This window comes from Dama dama, chromosome 12 (assembly GCF_033118175.1).
Source record: "Dama dama isolate Ldn47 chromosome 12, ASM3311817v1, whole genome shotgun sequence".
In the NCBI taxonomy this organism is placed as follows: Eukaryota; Metazoa; Chordata; class Mammalia; order Artiodactyla; family Cervidae; genus Dama; species Dama dama.
The window spans coordinates 62,944,679-62,961,092 of record NC_083692.1 but is presented as its reverse complement, the minus strand read 5'-3'; the positions used below and the strand labels follow the sequence as shown (position 1 = coordinate 62,961,092).

General features: G+C 38.6%; 1 pseudogene; it reads right to left on the bottom strand.

Moving 5' to 3' along the window:
• Window positions 1–15,247: 15,247 nt before the first annotated feature.
• The window catches only part of LOC133066839 (transcriptional adapter 2-beta-like), a 201,206-nt pseudogene continuing 200,039 nt past the window's right edge, over window positions 15,248–16,414 (bottom strand).

Sequence of the window (16,414 nt, the reverse complement as noted above, 5' to 3'; positions counted from 1 at the left end):
ACATATAAATTTTTTCATAGACACAGTTCTGTTACAAAGTAAGAATTTTTCTTTTTAATTTTTTTACATAATTTGAAACAGTTTGAAATTGGAAGAACAGTACAATTAAATTCTGAACATTCTTACTCAGATTCAATATTTGTTTATATATTTTCCATTTCTATTTGCTTTATCATTCTCTCTATATATAGACACATTAACACACATGTATTACACACATATACACAGTGCTTAATACAGTTATATATTTTTCCTAAATCACTGGCAAGTAAATTGGAGATATAATGCTCTTTTAGGGCTTCCCTGATAGCTCAGTTGGTAAAGAATCTGCCTGCAATGCAGGAGACCCCAGTTCAACTCCTGGGTCGGGAAGATCCACTAAGAAGGGATAGGCTACCCACTCCAGTATTCTGGGGGTTCCCTTGTGGCTCAAAAGGTAAAGAATCTGCTTGCAATGTGGGAGACCTGGGTTCAATCGCTGGGTTGGGAAGATCCCCTGGAGAAGGGAAAGGCTACTCACTCCAGTATTCTGGCCTAGAGAATTCCATGGGCTCCATGGGGTCACAAAGAGTCAGACATGACTGAGCAATGCTCTTTTACTACTAAATAGTATGTATTTACTAGGAAGGCAGATATTCTCTTATATAGCTACAGTATGAATTTCAAAGAAAAATTTTTATATTGATGTTTTATTTATTTAATCATGTTACATATTAAACTTTTGTCATGTTAGTTTTCTTAATCCCCTTGTCCAAGATGTAATCCACGATCAAGCATTGCATTTGTTTGTCTCCCCTGTCAAATATTCTTTAATGGACTGCATACATTTTTTTCTAGTTTAGAAGTTTTCTTCATGGGAGAGATAGCCCAGTATTAACTAATCTGTCATGGCTGAGAGCAAGCCTCAAGTAAGAATTTTAAACAATTGGCTTATGAAAGAGCATATGTGTCAATTGTTAATGTGAAAGTGATGGGTTTTGGCTATAGTAATATTTTAATATGTTTATAGACAACAAAACACTAAGTATTCCCAATTCAATATGTGGATAAAGGAAGAAAGAAAATAATTTATTTCTATCCTCTTATTCAAACAAAATTTAAAAGTACTAAACTCAAACTTTCCTTGATGTCTTTTTTTGTTAGAAGGTGCACAGTTATCACATGTTTTCAATTTAGCAAGAGCAGGTGATACTTTCTTGCTTTTATTTAGTCAGCAGCATGTTTCAGGAAGAAAGGAATATTGTGTCACATTATCTGTAGAAAATCACTTGGATTATACATATACAAAGAAAGTATCCAGCCTTGTTCTGCTCTTATAAGCTTGGATTTATTCAAGTGATATTGGTGCTTAAGCACTAATGCATTCCATTTGCAAAACACTGCCATTTAAACATTCAAATAGATATTCCACACATCCATCAAACCATTAAGCAATGTAATTCTCCTTTACTACTTTTGCATGTGGGCTCCTACCTTTCTAATATGTGTCATTTGAATCACATTAGAATACTTATTAGGTGGATTCTTTTATTCTGCTGTCTTAGCCTAGATTTATTTATGAATAATAGTTGTAAATCTTTTTTTGAATAAGTTATTTCTAATTGGTAAACTATTGTTATAATTAGTGACTTAAAAAATAAAACTATAAATAACAGTATAATCACATATATATGATACCTTCTCTGGGATTCAAAAGATTATTTTGATACTTTATAGTAAAGATATTTGAGTAGAATATTGACAGGAAAATATCAGCAGAAAAATAAATATTTAAGAAGAGAGAGTCTGTAGTATGACCTTTCTACTCAAGGATGATCTTTTTCATTTGTAGATCCCTAGTGCATAGCATATAATAGTTTTTCAATTATTTTTTGAATAGATGAATAAACATATGAACAAATGGATATCAATGCTTTTATATCTATATTTATTTATATATTTATATTATATTTATATGCATTTGTACAAATTCTAACTTTGTACTGTATGAAAGCTGTTATATGTTTTATTCATTTATATCCTATGAAATAATTCATGGTCTGGAAGAAATGTTCTAAATATGCCTCTCTCTTGAATTTTTATTACCCATGTTTCTCTTCTTTTGAATAATTTTACAATAAAATAGTCTTTAGGAAATCTTGTCCATCTAAAGTCCAATCCATTTTTCCCCAGAATGTTCTGTAATAATTATTAGTTGTATAGTTGAAATGGCTGACTGGATATATCCATCATCAATATCCCGATGAAACAAGTGACAGACATGCTATCTATAAAACATGCTTTTAAAAAAAATGCAAAACCTGAGATAATAAGGAGTAATGGATTATTGCTCTGAGCTAGGTGTTTATATGGGAAAGTGAAAGTGTTAGCTGCTCAGTTGTGTCTGACTCTGAGACCCTATGAATTATAGCCCGCCAGGCTCCTCTCCGTGGAATTCTCGAGGCAAGAATACTGGATTGGGTTGCCATACCCTTCTCCAGGGGATCTTCTGGACCCAGGGATTGAACCTGGGTCTCCTGCATTGCAGGCAGTTTCTTTACCATCTGAGCCACCAGGGAAGCTCTTATCTTAAAAATATCTACTCTAATCTATTAAACCACCGGTTGTCTAACAAATGGGCTGGGTATTTTGGTCATTTGAGAAGAAAAGAAGTTGAAACAATTTTTGTTTATATTCCCATAATAAATCTGAAATGTGAGATTATGATTTTATGAAAACATCATATTCTTCTAAATAATTTTATTTTTAAGGCTGCACATAGACCATAGGCACTGAATTGATAATTTAGGTAACATTCATCTCAGGTCTTCCCTTGTGGCTCAGCTGGTAAAGAATCTGCCTGCAATGTGGGAAACCTGGATTCAATTCTTGGGTTGGGAAGATCACCTGAGGAAAGGAAAAGTTATCCACTCCAGTATTCTGGCCTGGAGAATTCCATGGACTGTATAGTCCATGGGGTCACAAAGAGTTGGACATGACTGAGCAATGCTCTTTTATTTTTACCATCTCAGGAAACATGTTTTAGTTCATTTGGATTACACTGCTTTTGTCTAACTTTGGATTCTTTTTTGCTGTTATTGATGTAATTCATTGTATCTCCAGCTTACAAAAAGAAATCAACTTCTCAATGTAGTTTGTAAATTTGTAAAATAATGCTGAAAATAAAGTAAATATTACTATTTTGAAAAACATTTTGAATTTATTAGTAAATGAAATTCAGTGTGAATATAGAATATGAATTTAAACTCACACTTAGTTCATCTTTTAGTGTGTTGATTTTGTACAAGTAATCAAAACAGAAATGTGAAATAAGAAGTATGACTAATCTAGTAATACATTCAACAGCTATAGTATTTATTGAGCATGTACTATGTACCAAGCATTTTTGTAGATCCTAGGGAAATGGCAATGAAAAAACAGCCCAGTTCCAATTCTTATGAAGCTTCTATTCTAGTTGTAGAAAAAAGACAGCAACATTTTTTTAGAATGTGCGTGTGTGTATATATATATATATGCTAAGTCATTTCAGTCATATAAAACTCTTTGCAACCCTATGGATTGTAACCCGTCAGGCTCCTCCAGATTCTCCAAGCAAGAATACTCGAATGGGTTACCATGCCTTCCTCCAGGGAATCTTCCCGACCCAGGGATCAAACCCATGTTTCTTACATCTCTTGTATTAACACTTGTGCCACCTGGAAGCTTATGTAACATATATATACTGATATATTAAGTATATATATACATATTTAATAATAATAATATAGAGGATGATAATAATCATTATAAAGAATATTAAAGCAGAATCAAGGAAATATTGAGTGATAGAACAGGGAGAAGGAGATTTTATATTAGCATGGTCAGACTTCCCCTTATGTAACATTGGAGCAGAGATGAGGAGGAAGAGGGTGGACATCTGAGGAAAGACACTTCCAGGTAGAGGGAAGAGCATGCACAATGGCCCTGAGGCAGGAGGGCGCTTGGCATTTTTGAAGAACATAAAATGGATGCACATAACTGAAGTCCAGTTTGTAAGACTGACTTTAAATAATAATCCACAAATAATTATTAAAACATGGTATAGAAATAGAGAGTATAGTAAAATGTGTCTGAATGTTACAGAATTCTACATAAGAAAGCAATTTTCAATATGAAGTGTGAGGAGGAGTTATCATATGATGGGTTTTGGGAAAAACAGGATAATTTTTCTTGAAAGAGCAGTTTGTGTCAAGGTCTAAAGTAGGAAGGATTGGAGAGAATCTTGCCTACCAGAAATATATTCATGGATAATAGGAAGATTCAGTTCTCCAGTAAAACATTCCACAATTTGTTGTCTTGGACTTACCTGGTGACTCAGCAGTAAAGAATATGCCTGCCAATATAGGAGAAGTAGGAAACGTGGGTTCAATTCCTGGGTCAGGAAGATCCCTTAGAGTAGGATATGGCAACCCACTCCAGCATTCTTGCCTAGAAAATCTCATATTCAGAGGAGTCTGGCAGGCTGTAGGCCATGGGGTCACAAAGAGTTGGACACATCTGAGAGACTGAGTATGGACATCACTAAGAATTTAGTCATTTCACAAACTAAGAGACAGTCTGGTTAATTTGAAAACCCTTGACCAACAGTTAGAAAGCACAGATTCAGTGAGGAGCTTTGCTATTCAGTGGCTAATGTCCTTGGACAAGTTACTCAATCTAAGTTTCCATCTTCTAAGACACACATTAAAGTTGATTATGATGACTCTGAAGATACTTCTCTAAAAAGCTTAATATGAGTATTATATCTGATAAGGGGGAGGGGGCAGGATGAAAGATTCTCTCAACCCTTTTCAAAAGCTTTGCATATTTTACAAAATTCAAAGAGGAAAAACAAATTGTACCACTAGTTTCTCTCTCGTACCAGTTGAAGAGAAATTTCTTTGATTGTTAAGAGAATGTACTCTTTTCCAGAATGGGAGGTTTAGGAAGGAAACCCAAGGGACCTATAAGTCTGTGCAGCCTTGTCAGAGACAGTAAACCCAGATAAATGATATTGATGGCTTTGGTTTGTGAATTGGGAACTGTTATGCACAACCCCAGGCAGATAGGCCCACACTGAACAGAGGGTGAGAAACAGATGCTTGCTCCTTTTTGTATTTAGATTGTTTGCAAGATTTATTACTTTGAGATGTTGGGACCCCATTCTTGAGTTCAGTGGTTTTATGTCCCTTCAGGTACTAAAAACACTTGGAAGTCCTTAAAACCTTAGTGCCAACCTGCAAATTTCCTTCCACCTCCAAACTGATTGGCTTTCCTGTGTACCAAAAATATCCTTTCCCTTACTTACCCTCCTGCGGTTTATTTTTTCACTATCTATTTCCTCTTTTTCAAAGTTCTTGGAAAATAGCCTAATACTGATATTTATAAATATTTATATACAGATATTTATAAAATAAAAATACAGATATTTATAAAACTTTCTGGTTATTTAAAAAAATTCTTTCAATTTGGCATTTTGTCAAATTTAATTGAACAATCCTGCCAGTTCTCTTCTCTCTGTAGAATTTGAAACTAATTATCTTTTCTTCCTTGAAATTCTCTCCTTTTTGCTTCTAATATGTTGTGCTTCTTTTTATTCTCCAGCTCTCTAAAACTTCTAGTCTGTCTCTTGTTTACCCTGTCTTGGCTGTCTTCATGTTTCCTAGATTTATTTACATGTTTCAACTACAACCTCTCTAAAGATAACTTCTTATATATGGCTCAAGTTTTCTCAGGGTCAGTAATTACTGATAGTTAAAAATTAAAGAAATATAGTTTGAAAGTAATTTACAACTTGAATAGAGAATTCTTAAGTACCAGAAACTTCAGCTGAAAGTAAGAGTCTTTTGCTTTTACATTTCAGAACATCCCCTTAATGGTCAATTTCGTTTGTTTCCTTTCCACACCATGGAAATATATTTATTCAACATGATATACTAAATTATTTTCTGAGTATTAATCTAATAAACAGTCAGTATATAAACATAAAAATATAAAGACTAAAAAGACCGATTGCAATATTAGATAATATTAAACATTTGACTCTGTGATAGGTACTATACTAAAAGCTGTTATTTATTATTTCTCACAACACTACAAAAGAGATATTAATATTATTTCCCTACTATTGATGGAAAACCAAGAGCAGATACTTGCCTCAGTTCACACAGCTATTTACTAGTAGAGATGGGATGCAAACACACATCTCTCCTAACTTAAGAGCTCAACTTGTTCATCACGATCTTGTCCTAATTATGGATAACAGTAGTGTAAAGTAGGTGCATCTTCCTCCAGCCTCCCTTTTACATGCTACATCATCTCTCTAATAAAAGTACCCTCCTTTGAATATGTAAGAAAAAGGAAGGTTGCTACATATCCATTCTGGCCCGTATCTGAAACTCCATCCCAGGGGTGCATGCGCCCCCATGTTGTTTCTAACTTCACCGAGGCCCGGCCCTTCCTTTGTGCGGGATACCCCAACTCCTGCAGCCTGCCGCTCCTCTCGCTATGTGGTGCTGCCTCTGTGTGGGCCTGGGGTGAGGAGATGGGTACAGAGCAAGCCGCATCTCTCTTTTTTTGTTCCATTCCATTGCTCTTCCATCAACATCAACTGAAGGTTGGCCAGGTGTGTCAGATTTCACTGAAGTGTGAAATAAATATATAATGGTTTCCACCTTTAAAACTGTTTTCTAAATATGACTCTTTCCTTATTCTGATGGCAAGCATAGAAGGGTTAAACCCCACCTGTGGGAGTTCTCTTATGGACTCAATCTGGTTCCTAGCCATAATGCCCTCCAGGTAGGTTTTCCTACCTCTCAAAGAGGACCTTCTTTCTCAAAACTCTATAGTCTGAATCTCTGTCTTCCACACTTTGGGAAACGCTACTTCATACCCACAGAAATTTGGCCTTTGGATCTTCCCTCCTTTCTCAATGCATGCCTGCTGTGTGGATAATCTGGGAGACACAGTACCCTCCAACAGTAAATATTCCAAGCATTATTTATTTAGTGTAAATAACAGGAGGATATGTCAAGCAGGTCTTTTGTACTCTAAGTACAAGAAAACAGTCCAGTTATAATGTTTGACATTCAACTCCAAGTTGTATCCCCAAGTGGCCTCCCCACTTATGTGAGATGCAAACATATCTGTTCATTCTTAAAGGTCCTCAGTTGAATAACTCTTGAATTAAACATTGGCATTCACATATACCTCTTACAGATAAGCTTTAAATCTCAGAGACAGCACAGTGTAAATCCATTCAACTTTTTTTCTTGTTTCTAAGAGTATTTATGTATACAGAAAGAGGACATAATAGAATTCCTGTGTATAACATCATAAAAGGAGTACACAGACTTGGCAGGAGGAGGAACTACTCAGTCAGAAATTTCCTGTAGAACTTGATATTGTTAACAATGAATGACTATTTTCTACCAACTAATTAACTACTAGGAAATGGAAGATAATGATGCCATAACAATTTCTTTGGGAGTAAATTATTCCTAATGAGTTTTTTCTTCTTTATTTTTCTTTATAATCTTCTCTGGATGATTGATAGCACTGACTTTTTTATTTTGGGATATATGTTTTTTATCATATAAAATATATTTTAGAGTTACCTAGGTTCATATGATTATTAAAATGAGGATTATATTTGATTTTATTTAACTTCATTGAAACTATGATAAATTAAATTCCCTTTATCACTTATTTATATAGTGAGAAGGAATGATTTGATGTGGAAATATGATAGGAAGCAAGATGATGCAAAATAGAGGCATGGAAGAAATATTGTTTCAAGACATACACCCTATGGCATCATTTTTTAATTCTTAATTTATTCATCATATCCTGCATCTTATGGTTATTTCTATATATGTTTTGTAAGATTATTGAGGTCAGAGAGAGTAATAATGAGCTGGTATCTACAATAACTATTTGATTCTTCATTAAGTGTTTAAAACTCAGTAGGACATACTGAAGGCATGTATAGCCTTAAAAAAAAGCACAAAAGATTTGGAAACAGTTGGTAGAGGATGAAGAAGACCCTCGAGACCTCTACTGTCCAATACAGTAGCCTCTAGCCACATGAGGCTACTGAGCACTTGAAATGTGGCTAGTCCTCATGGAGATATGCCTTAAGTGTAAAAGATATACTGGATTTTGAAGACTCAGTATAAACAAAGAATATATCAACAGTTTTATATTTATTGTATTTTGAAATAATATTTTGGATGTATGAAATATATTATTGAAATTAGTTAATCTCACCTATTTTTTTTAACTTTAATATGGCTACTAGAAAAATTTTAAACTTAAGATTTAAAATTAATTGTATGCCTTGCATTTGTGGCTTATATTATATTTCTATTGGATAGTGCTGTTGTGTATTTTTTTTTAGAATTGACCATATTTAGAAAAAATGAATCTCTTTTACTTTGAAGAATAGCTTACTTGAATGCAGCTTCCAACAAGAAAAATTTTCTCTATCTCAATTTACTGTTAACCTTCTTATCTGTAGGTTAAGAAAAGTTTAATTTTCAGCTTTTATGTCTAGGACAGCCACAAACTGGTGTTAGTAACAGGGAAAATAATAATTAATTGGATCAGAGAATAGCTTTGCAATTAATGCAATTACCAACAAGTCACAACACACAAATATTCTTTAGGAAAAATATGTGTTTAGCCCTCAAACCAATAAATAATTTTTTTTCTTTTTTTTTTTAAATAACTTTTTTTTTACATCTCAAAAATTGTTTTGTTTCCAATAATTCAAAAAATATATTTGCTTATATACTTTATTTCCTGAAGAGAGGCTGTTGTAGTTTTATTTTTAAACCCAGGTGACATAGTAAGTCATGCTACGGGCATACTGAATTTACTTCTGTAAACTTCAATAGAGTTGTTTTCCTGACTCACTAGGTTTGTGTAAGAAGACTCTTCTTGAGTCACTAGCTGAAATTGATTACATAAAAATGCCTGCTGATATTCTTCACTAGCATACCATTTAAGCCATTTTCACATTAGTGTTCTTTTAATCTATTTCTCAAGACACACCTTATATAAAGTTAATAATAATTTTAAAGCTGCCTCTTGGGAAGGGGGATCGGGATGGGGAACACATGTAAATCCAAGGCTGTTTCATGTCAATGTATGGCAAAAACCACTACAATATTGTAAAGTAATTAGCCTCCAACTAATAAAAATAAATGGAAAAAAAAATAAAAGAAATAACACTACAGAATTGGATTAAAAGGCAACACAAATATACCTATATCTATGTATTTAGATAAATGGCAAAATAAAAATTAGGATTTAAAAAAAAAAAAAGCTGCTTCTTCAGCTATTGAGACTTTTCACTGTGTCTTAAAGCTGGGTTCCCGTGGTAATGTGTCTCAACTAGGGAGCTATTGGCATTTGGGGCAAGATATTTATTGTTTTGTGGTCCCTTCTTTCCCAGCGAACAACCTTTAGCCTCTCCTTTCTCTATTCTCTAAATGATAGTAGCCAGGACTCCCCTTGCCTACATTCCTGAGTCCGTAAGATAACTCCAACTCAGCCCTCACGAACACACCTATTTCCATGTATCACCTGGGCAGGACCATTCTAGTAAACAACTCCTGATTTGAAATTGTTATTATTTCCCTCATCATCTTTAAAGGAAAACCTATAGTTTCTTGTATAAAATATTATGAATCACTATAAATTGTCAAACATTTTTTATCCCCTTACTCTGGGCACTATTCTAAATGCTTTACCTTACTTACTTGTCCCAACAATGCTATAAATTACCGATTATCCTATTTTATAGATAAGAGATCTAGAGGCAACAGCATTCAAGGAACTGTCTAACTAATCAACTGAGTCAGTGGACAGGAACCCAGATCAATCGGGAAGTTTGGGTCTAGAGCCTAAAGCTCTTCCAAAGTTGGCTTTACCTATGTATTCTTCAAGAAAAAAAAAAAAAAAAAAGAAAAGAAAAACTGCTTTTCATTCGACAGCTCTTAGCGCTAGGGCCCTGCATTTACAGGGTGCTTTTGCTTCTCAAACTTAATGAAAGTCTGGCAATTATTTTATATAAAAATAAGACTAAATTTAAGACCTCACCATACTGGGAATCTGACGTAGAAAATCAATAGCACAGAAGTAACTAAAGCCAGTACTTCTCAAACTTTAGCCTGCATCCCAGTCACCGGGAAGGCCCACCTCCTAGAGTTTCTGAGGATTGGACGGAGCCTGAGTCCCTGAAGTTCTAGCATGTTCCAGGGGATGCTTGTGCTGCTAGTCCAGGAAGCCCAGGTGGGAACCACTGTCCAACTGTAAGAACACAGTGCTGTCTCCATCACTGCTCAACATAGAAAAGTGTCCACCTTCTGTCAGCCACGGTTATCCTGCTAGAGGAGAGTGTGGAGGGGCTTCTCAGGATGGATGCCAGTGCCCACTACTTATGGTCAGAGAGAAGTCCTGGGCTGGTTGTCAGGTCACCGGAGCGCTGCTCTGCCAGCCTGCGAAGCAGTTTACAACTAAAGTCATGCACAATATATTTGAAGTGTGTATTCAATGCTGAGAGTTTACTCTAGTGGACAAAAGAATGTAAAAAGAAAGAAAATGTTGGTAATGATGAGTTTTTTTTTTTTTTTTCCAAATAACTTCACTTTAATGTAACTTCAAGATCAAACATTCTGGGAGGTAAACAGTCTTGATGGCTACGTGGGAGGACAGCAGGATGAGCCTGGGGAGGAACAGTGTGTGGCCACTCCACCCACTCTAGGGCAGGGCCTTGGGCACAAGAACCACCAGCTGCTGGAAGACAAAGGACTCCTCAAGTTCCAGCAGGAAGGTGCCATGCACGTCCACAAAAGAGTGTCCTTGAGAACATCTCTAGATCAGTTCAATTCAGTCGCTCAGTTGTGTCCGACTCTTTGCAGCCCCATGAACCGCAGCACACCAGGCCTCCCTGTCCATAACCAACTCTGGGAGTCCACACAAACTCATGTCTATTGAGTCGGTGATGCCATCCAACCATCTCATCCTCTGTTGTCCCCTTCTCCTCTTGCCCTGAATCTTTCCCAGAATCAGGGTCTTTTCAAATGAGTCAGCTCTTCGCATCAGGTGGTCAAAGTATTGGAGTTTCAACTTCAACATCAGTTCCTACAATGAACACCCAGGACTGATCTCCTTTAGGATGGACTGGTTGGATCTCCTTGTAGTCCAAGGGACTCCCAAGAGTCTTCTCCAAAACCACACTTCAAAAGCATCAATTCTTCACTACTCAGCTTTCCTTAGAGTCCAACTCTCAAATCCATACATGACCACTGGAAAAACCATAGCCTTGACTAGATGGACCTTTGTTAGCAAAGTAATGTCTCTGGTTTTTAATATGCTGTCTAGGTTGGTCATAACTTTCCTTCCAAAGAGTAAGCGTCTTTTAATTTCATGGCTGCAATCACCATCTCCAGTGAGTTTGGAGCCCCCCAAAATAAAGTCAGCCACTGTTTCCACTGTTTCCCCATCTATTTGCCATGGAGTGATGGGACCAGATTTCATGATCTTAGTTTTCTGAATGTTGAGCTTTAAGCCAACTTTTTCACTCTTCTCTTTCACTTTCATCAAGAGGCTCTTTTGTTCTTCTTCAATTTCTGCCATAAGGGTGGTGTCATCTGCATATATGTGGTTATTGATATTTCTCCTGGCAATCTTGATTCCAGATTGTGCTTCTTCTAGCGTGGCGTTTCTCATGATGTACTCTGCACATAAGTTAAATAAGCAGGGTGACAATATACAGCCTTAACATACTCCTTTTCCTATTTGGAACCAGTCAGTTATTCCATGTCCAGTTCGAACTGTTGCTTCCTGACCTGCATACAGGTTTCTCAAGAGGCAGGTCAGGTAGTCTGGTATTCCCATCTCTTTCAGAATTTTCCACAGTTTATAGTGATCCACACAGTCAAAGGCTTTGGCATAGTCAATAAAGCAGAAATAGATGTTTTTCTGGAACTCTTGATTTTTTGATGATCCAGCAGATGTTGGCAATTTGATCTCTGATTCTTCTGCCTTTTCTAAAACCAGCTTGAACATCTGGAAGTTCACAGTTCAGCTATAGCTAAAGCCTTGATTGGAGAATTTTGAGCATTACTTTACTAGCATGTGAGATGAGTGCAATTGTGCAGTAGTTTGAGCATTCTTTGGCATTGCCTTTCATTGGGATTGGTATGAAAACTGACCTTTTCCAGTCCTGTGGCCACTGCTGAGTTTTCCAAATTTGCTGACATATTGAGTACAGTACTTTCACAGCATCATCTTTTAGGATTTGAAATAGCTCAACTGGAATTATGCCATCACCTCCACTAGCTTTGTTCGTACTGATGCTTTCTAAGGCCCACTTGACTTCACATTCCAGGATGTCTGGCTCTAGGTGAGTGATCACAGCATCGTGATTATCTGGGTCATAAAGATCTTTTTTGTACAGTTCTTCTGTGTATTCTTGCCACCTCTTCTTAATATCTTCTGCTTCTGTTAGGTCCTTATCATTTCTGTCCTTTATTGAGCCCATCTTTGTAATGAAATATTCCCTTGGTGTCTCTAATTTTCTTGAAGAGATCTCTAGTCTTTTCCATTCTGTTGTTTTCCTCTATTTCTTTGCATTGATTGGTGATGAAGGCTTTCTTATCTCTCCTTGCTATTCTTTAGAACTCTGCATTTGGATGCTTATATCTTCCCTTTTCTCCTTTGCTTTTCGCTTCTCTTCTTTTCATCGCAATTTGTAAGGCCTCCTCAGACAGCTATTTTGCCTTTTTGCATTTCTTTTTCTTAGGGATGATCTTGATCCCTGTCTCCTGTACAATGTCACAAACCTCTGTCCATAGTTCATTAGGCACTTTGTCAGAACTAGTCCCTTAAATCTATTTCTCACTTTCACTGTATACTCATAAGGGAATTTGTTTAGGTCATACCTGAATGGTCTAGTGGGTTTCCCTACTTTCTTCAATTTAAGTCTGAATTTGGCAATAAGGAGTCATGATCTGAGCCACAGTCAGCTCCCAGTCTTATTTTTGCTGACTGTATAGAGCGTCTCCATCTTTGGCTGCAAAGAATATAGTCAGTCTGATTTTGGTGTCGACCATCTGGTGATGTCTATGTGTAGAGTCTTCTCTTGTGTTGTTGGAAGAGGGTGTTTGCTATGATCAGCGCGTTCTCTTGGCAAAACTCTATTGGCCTTTTCCTTGCTTCATTCTGTACTCCAAGGCCAAATTTGTCTGTTATTCCAGGTGTTTCTTGACTTCCTACTTTTTCATCCCAGTCCCTATAATGAAAAGTACATCTTTTTTGGGTGTTAGTTCTAAAAGATTTCGTACGTCTTCAGAGAACCGCTCAGCTTCAGCTTCTTAGGTGTTACTGATTGGGGCATAGACTTGGATTACCCTGATATTGAATGGTTTGACTTGGAAATGAACAGAGATCATTCTGTCATTTTTGAGATTGCATCCAAGTACTGCATTTTGGACTCTTTTGTTGATTATAACAGCTATTCCATTTCTTCTAAGGGATTCTTGCCAACAGTAGTAGATATAATGGTCATCTGTGTTAACTTCACCCATTTCAGTCCATTTTAGTTCACTGATTCCTAGACTGTTGATGTTCACTCTTGCCATCTCCTGTATGACCACTTCCAATTTGCCTTGATTCATGGACCTAACATTCCAGATTCCTATGCAATATTGCTCTATACAGTCACATTCACAACTGGGTTTTGTTTTTGCTTTGGCTCCATCCCTTCATTCTTTCCAGAGTTATTTCTCCACTGATCTCCAGGAGCATACTGGGCACCTACTGACCTGGGGAGTTCATCTTTCAGTGTCCTATCTTTTTGTCTTTTCATACTGTTCATAGGTTTCTCAAAGCAAGAATTCTGAAGTGGTTTGCCATTCCCTTCTCCAGTGGGCCACATTCTGTCAGACCTCTCCACCATGACCCGTCCATCTTCGGTGGCCCCACATGGCATGGCTTAGTTTCATTGAGTTAGACAAGGCTGTGGTCCATGTGATCAGTTTGGCTAGTTGTCTGTGATTGTGGTTTCAGTCTGTCTGCCCTCTGATGCCCTCTCTCAGCTCCTACCGTCTTACTTGGGTTTCTCTTATCTTGGACATGGGGCATCTCTTCACAGCTGCTCCAGCAAAGCACAGCCACTGCTCCTTACCTTGGACATCTCTAAGTAGGGCTGGGCAAAGACACCCCTGAGTGGGTCAAGACAGTGAACCAAAGAAGCGGTGCCCAGGATTTAAGGCCTCCAGGGGCTTCCTCTAGCCCTCGCCTAGCCAAGCGCCTAATGCCACACACCACTCAAGTAAGATCCGTGGCCATTCTCAGTGAAAGTGGTACTTGCTAGTGGGGTGAAAACCCTGGAGGGAGCTAATGCGAGAATGCTTGGTTGTGAACTTTCTAAAATGAGTTCTTCCAAGTAAAATGCACACAAGTTCTAGGAGCAGCAAGTTCTAAGAGCAGCAGCCTCCCCAGGAGGGGAGGCTCAGTGTTCTGGCAGTCTGCACTGGGCCCTGCATCCCCCTAGACCCTGGGGAGCCTGCTGAGCATCATTGTGCCTCCCATGGTGAGCTCCCCAGTGGTTGGATTTCAGGGCTCCAGGCTCAAACTCTGGCACTGCCAGTGGTCATGGGGAAGCTCTATTTGGCCAAATTGTTCAATACCAGATTCCTCTTTGCAAGTCCCTTTGGATGCCCATCCTGCCCTTCCCCAGCCTCTCGTCCACCTGCCCTGCCCTGTTCCCACCCAAAATGCCATGTGGCTGTGATGGTTGTCATGGGTGGCTGTGGGGCAGTGGGCGGATCTTAGATCAGAGGGTGAAACTGGTGGCCAGACAGGGACAGCATGACAGTTATATACCAGCGGTAAGAAACACAAATAAAAGGAAATTTCCCAATCTCATCGTAATATTCTACAAACTGAACACTTAAATGCAATCATCTTAAAGTACTATGTTTAGGGCGAAATTATTAATAAAATATACATGTATTTGTCTCCCCCTTGACCTAAGATTGTTACTAGCTTTTTCAGAGGACCATAAAAAGAATTTATATCCTAAAATAAGCCCTCAATTTGTTTAAAAAAGAGCAACAATGGGGAAAAAAGTTTTTCCTCTCTCCCCTACTTCCCCTCCCCTGGTCCTTTTGACTCATAAGCTTTATACCATCATTCCAGCTTTCACAGCAACTCGGCTTCAGGAAGCACCCCTGGATATCCACCCACTCTCCCAGGGTGAGGAAGTTTAAAATCCTTAAGAACGTTGTCCAGGTAGCTGGGAAGGTGGCTCCTGGAGGGGATGCCCTGCCTTTCCTGGAGGTGGCCCTTGATGATGATGGCCTTCACAGTCACATAGCACGTGGGGCTGAGGTTCAGCGAGCTGCAGAGCGCCTTATTGCAGTCTGACAAGAGCTCGAAGACAGGCAGGTTCTTAATGGCGGCAAGCTTGCCATCCTTACAATTCTCCTTGCTCGCTTGGAGCTGCCTAGGTTCTTGTTCTCCTTCCTCCTCTCACTCTTGTGCCAGGTTGCCTCTTACTTGGCCACCTCCTCCATCTTCGTGATGCTGTTGCTCTGGGACCACTGCAGCTCCCGGATCTTGGTGCACACAGCCTCTTCTTCTGCATGTTCTCAAACAGATAGTGGAATTACTTGCAGGACATGAGCTGGGAGAGCAACCACAACTTCAGTTGCAGCTCCTCCTACTCCTTGGTGACTTTGTGCATGGGCATCTCCTCTTTCTCCTTCTTGTCCTTGCCCAGGAAGGTGGGCACTAGGTTGTAGTCACGGGTGATGGTCTTGCGCTGCTGCCGCTCCTTGAGCTTCTGCATGTGTATGTCCACGTGCGTGTGCATGTCCAAGTGCATGTGCTTCAGCTTGATTGTTGTGGTAGTTGATGGAGAGTCAGCTAACGAGTGCCTCCGCATCCTGGTCACACTCAGTCTAGTAGTCATCCCTCAGCAACATGCAGCCCAGCTGCTGCTGCTCGGCCATCACTTTCTGGGGAGCTCAGGAAGCACCCACCGGAGTAGTCATATTCGCCCAGTTGTTGAAGCCGAACTTCTCTATGGCATCCAGCAGCAACTGCTCCTCCTGGCTGGTCCAGCCACCTTCAGCCTCAAGCCCCCACAGTGTGAAGTGCCCCTCGCCTACCAGCTGGTAGAGTTACCCAGTCCACCTCCTTCTGTGCTGACCTGAGAAGATATGTCTCGAAATAACCATCTTGTCTGGGGTCTGGATGCCATGTTCTGTTATAGATCGGCAATGTGGGAGGCGAGGAAACAAAGTAAAAAGGCCATTGATCTTGTAAAGGTCTCCTGGAATGGCAAGCCTCAGGCAGGGGATGTGTTAATTTCTTCCTTCCT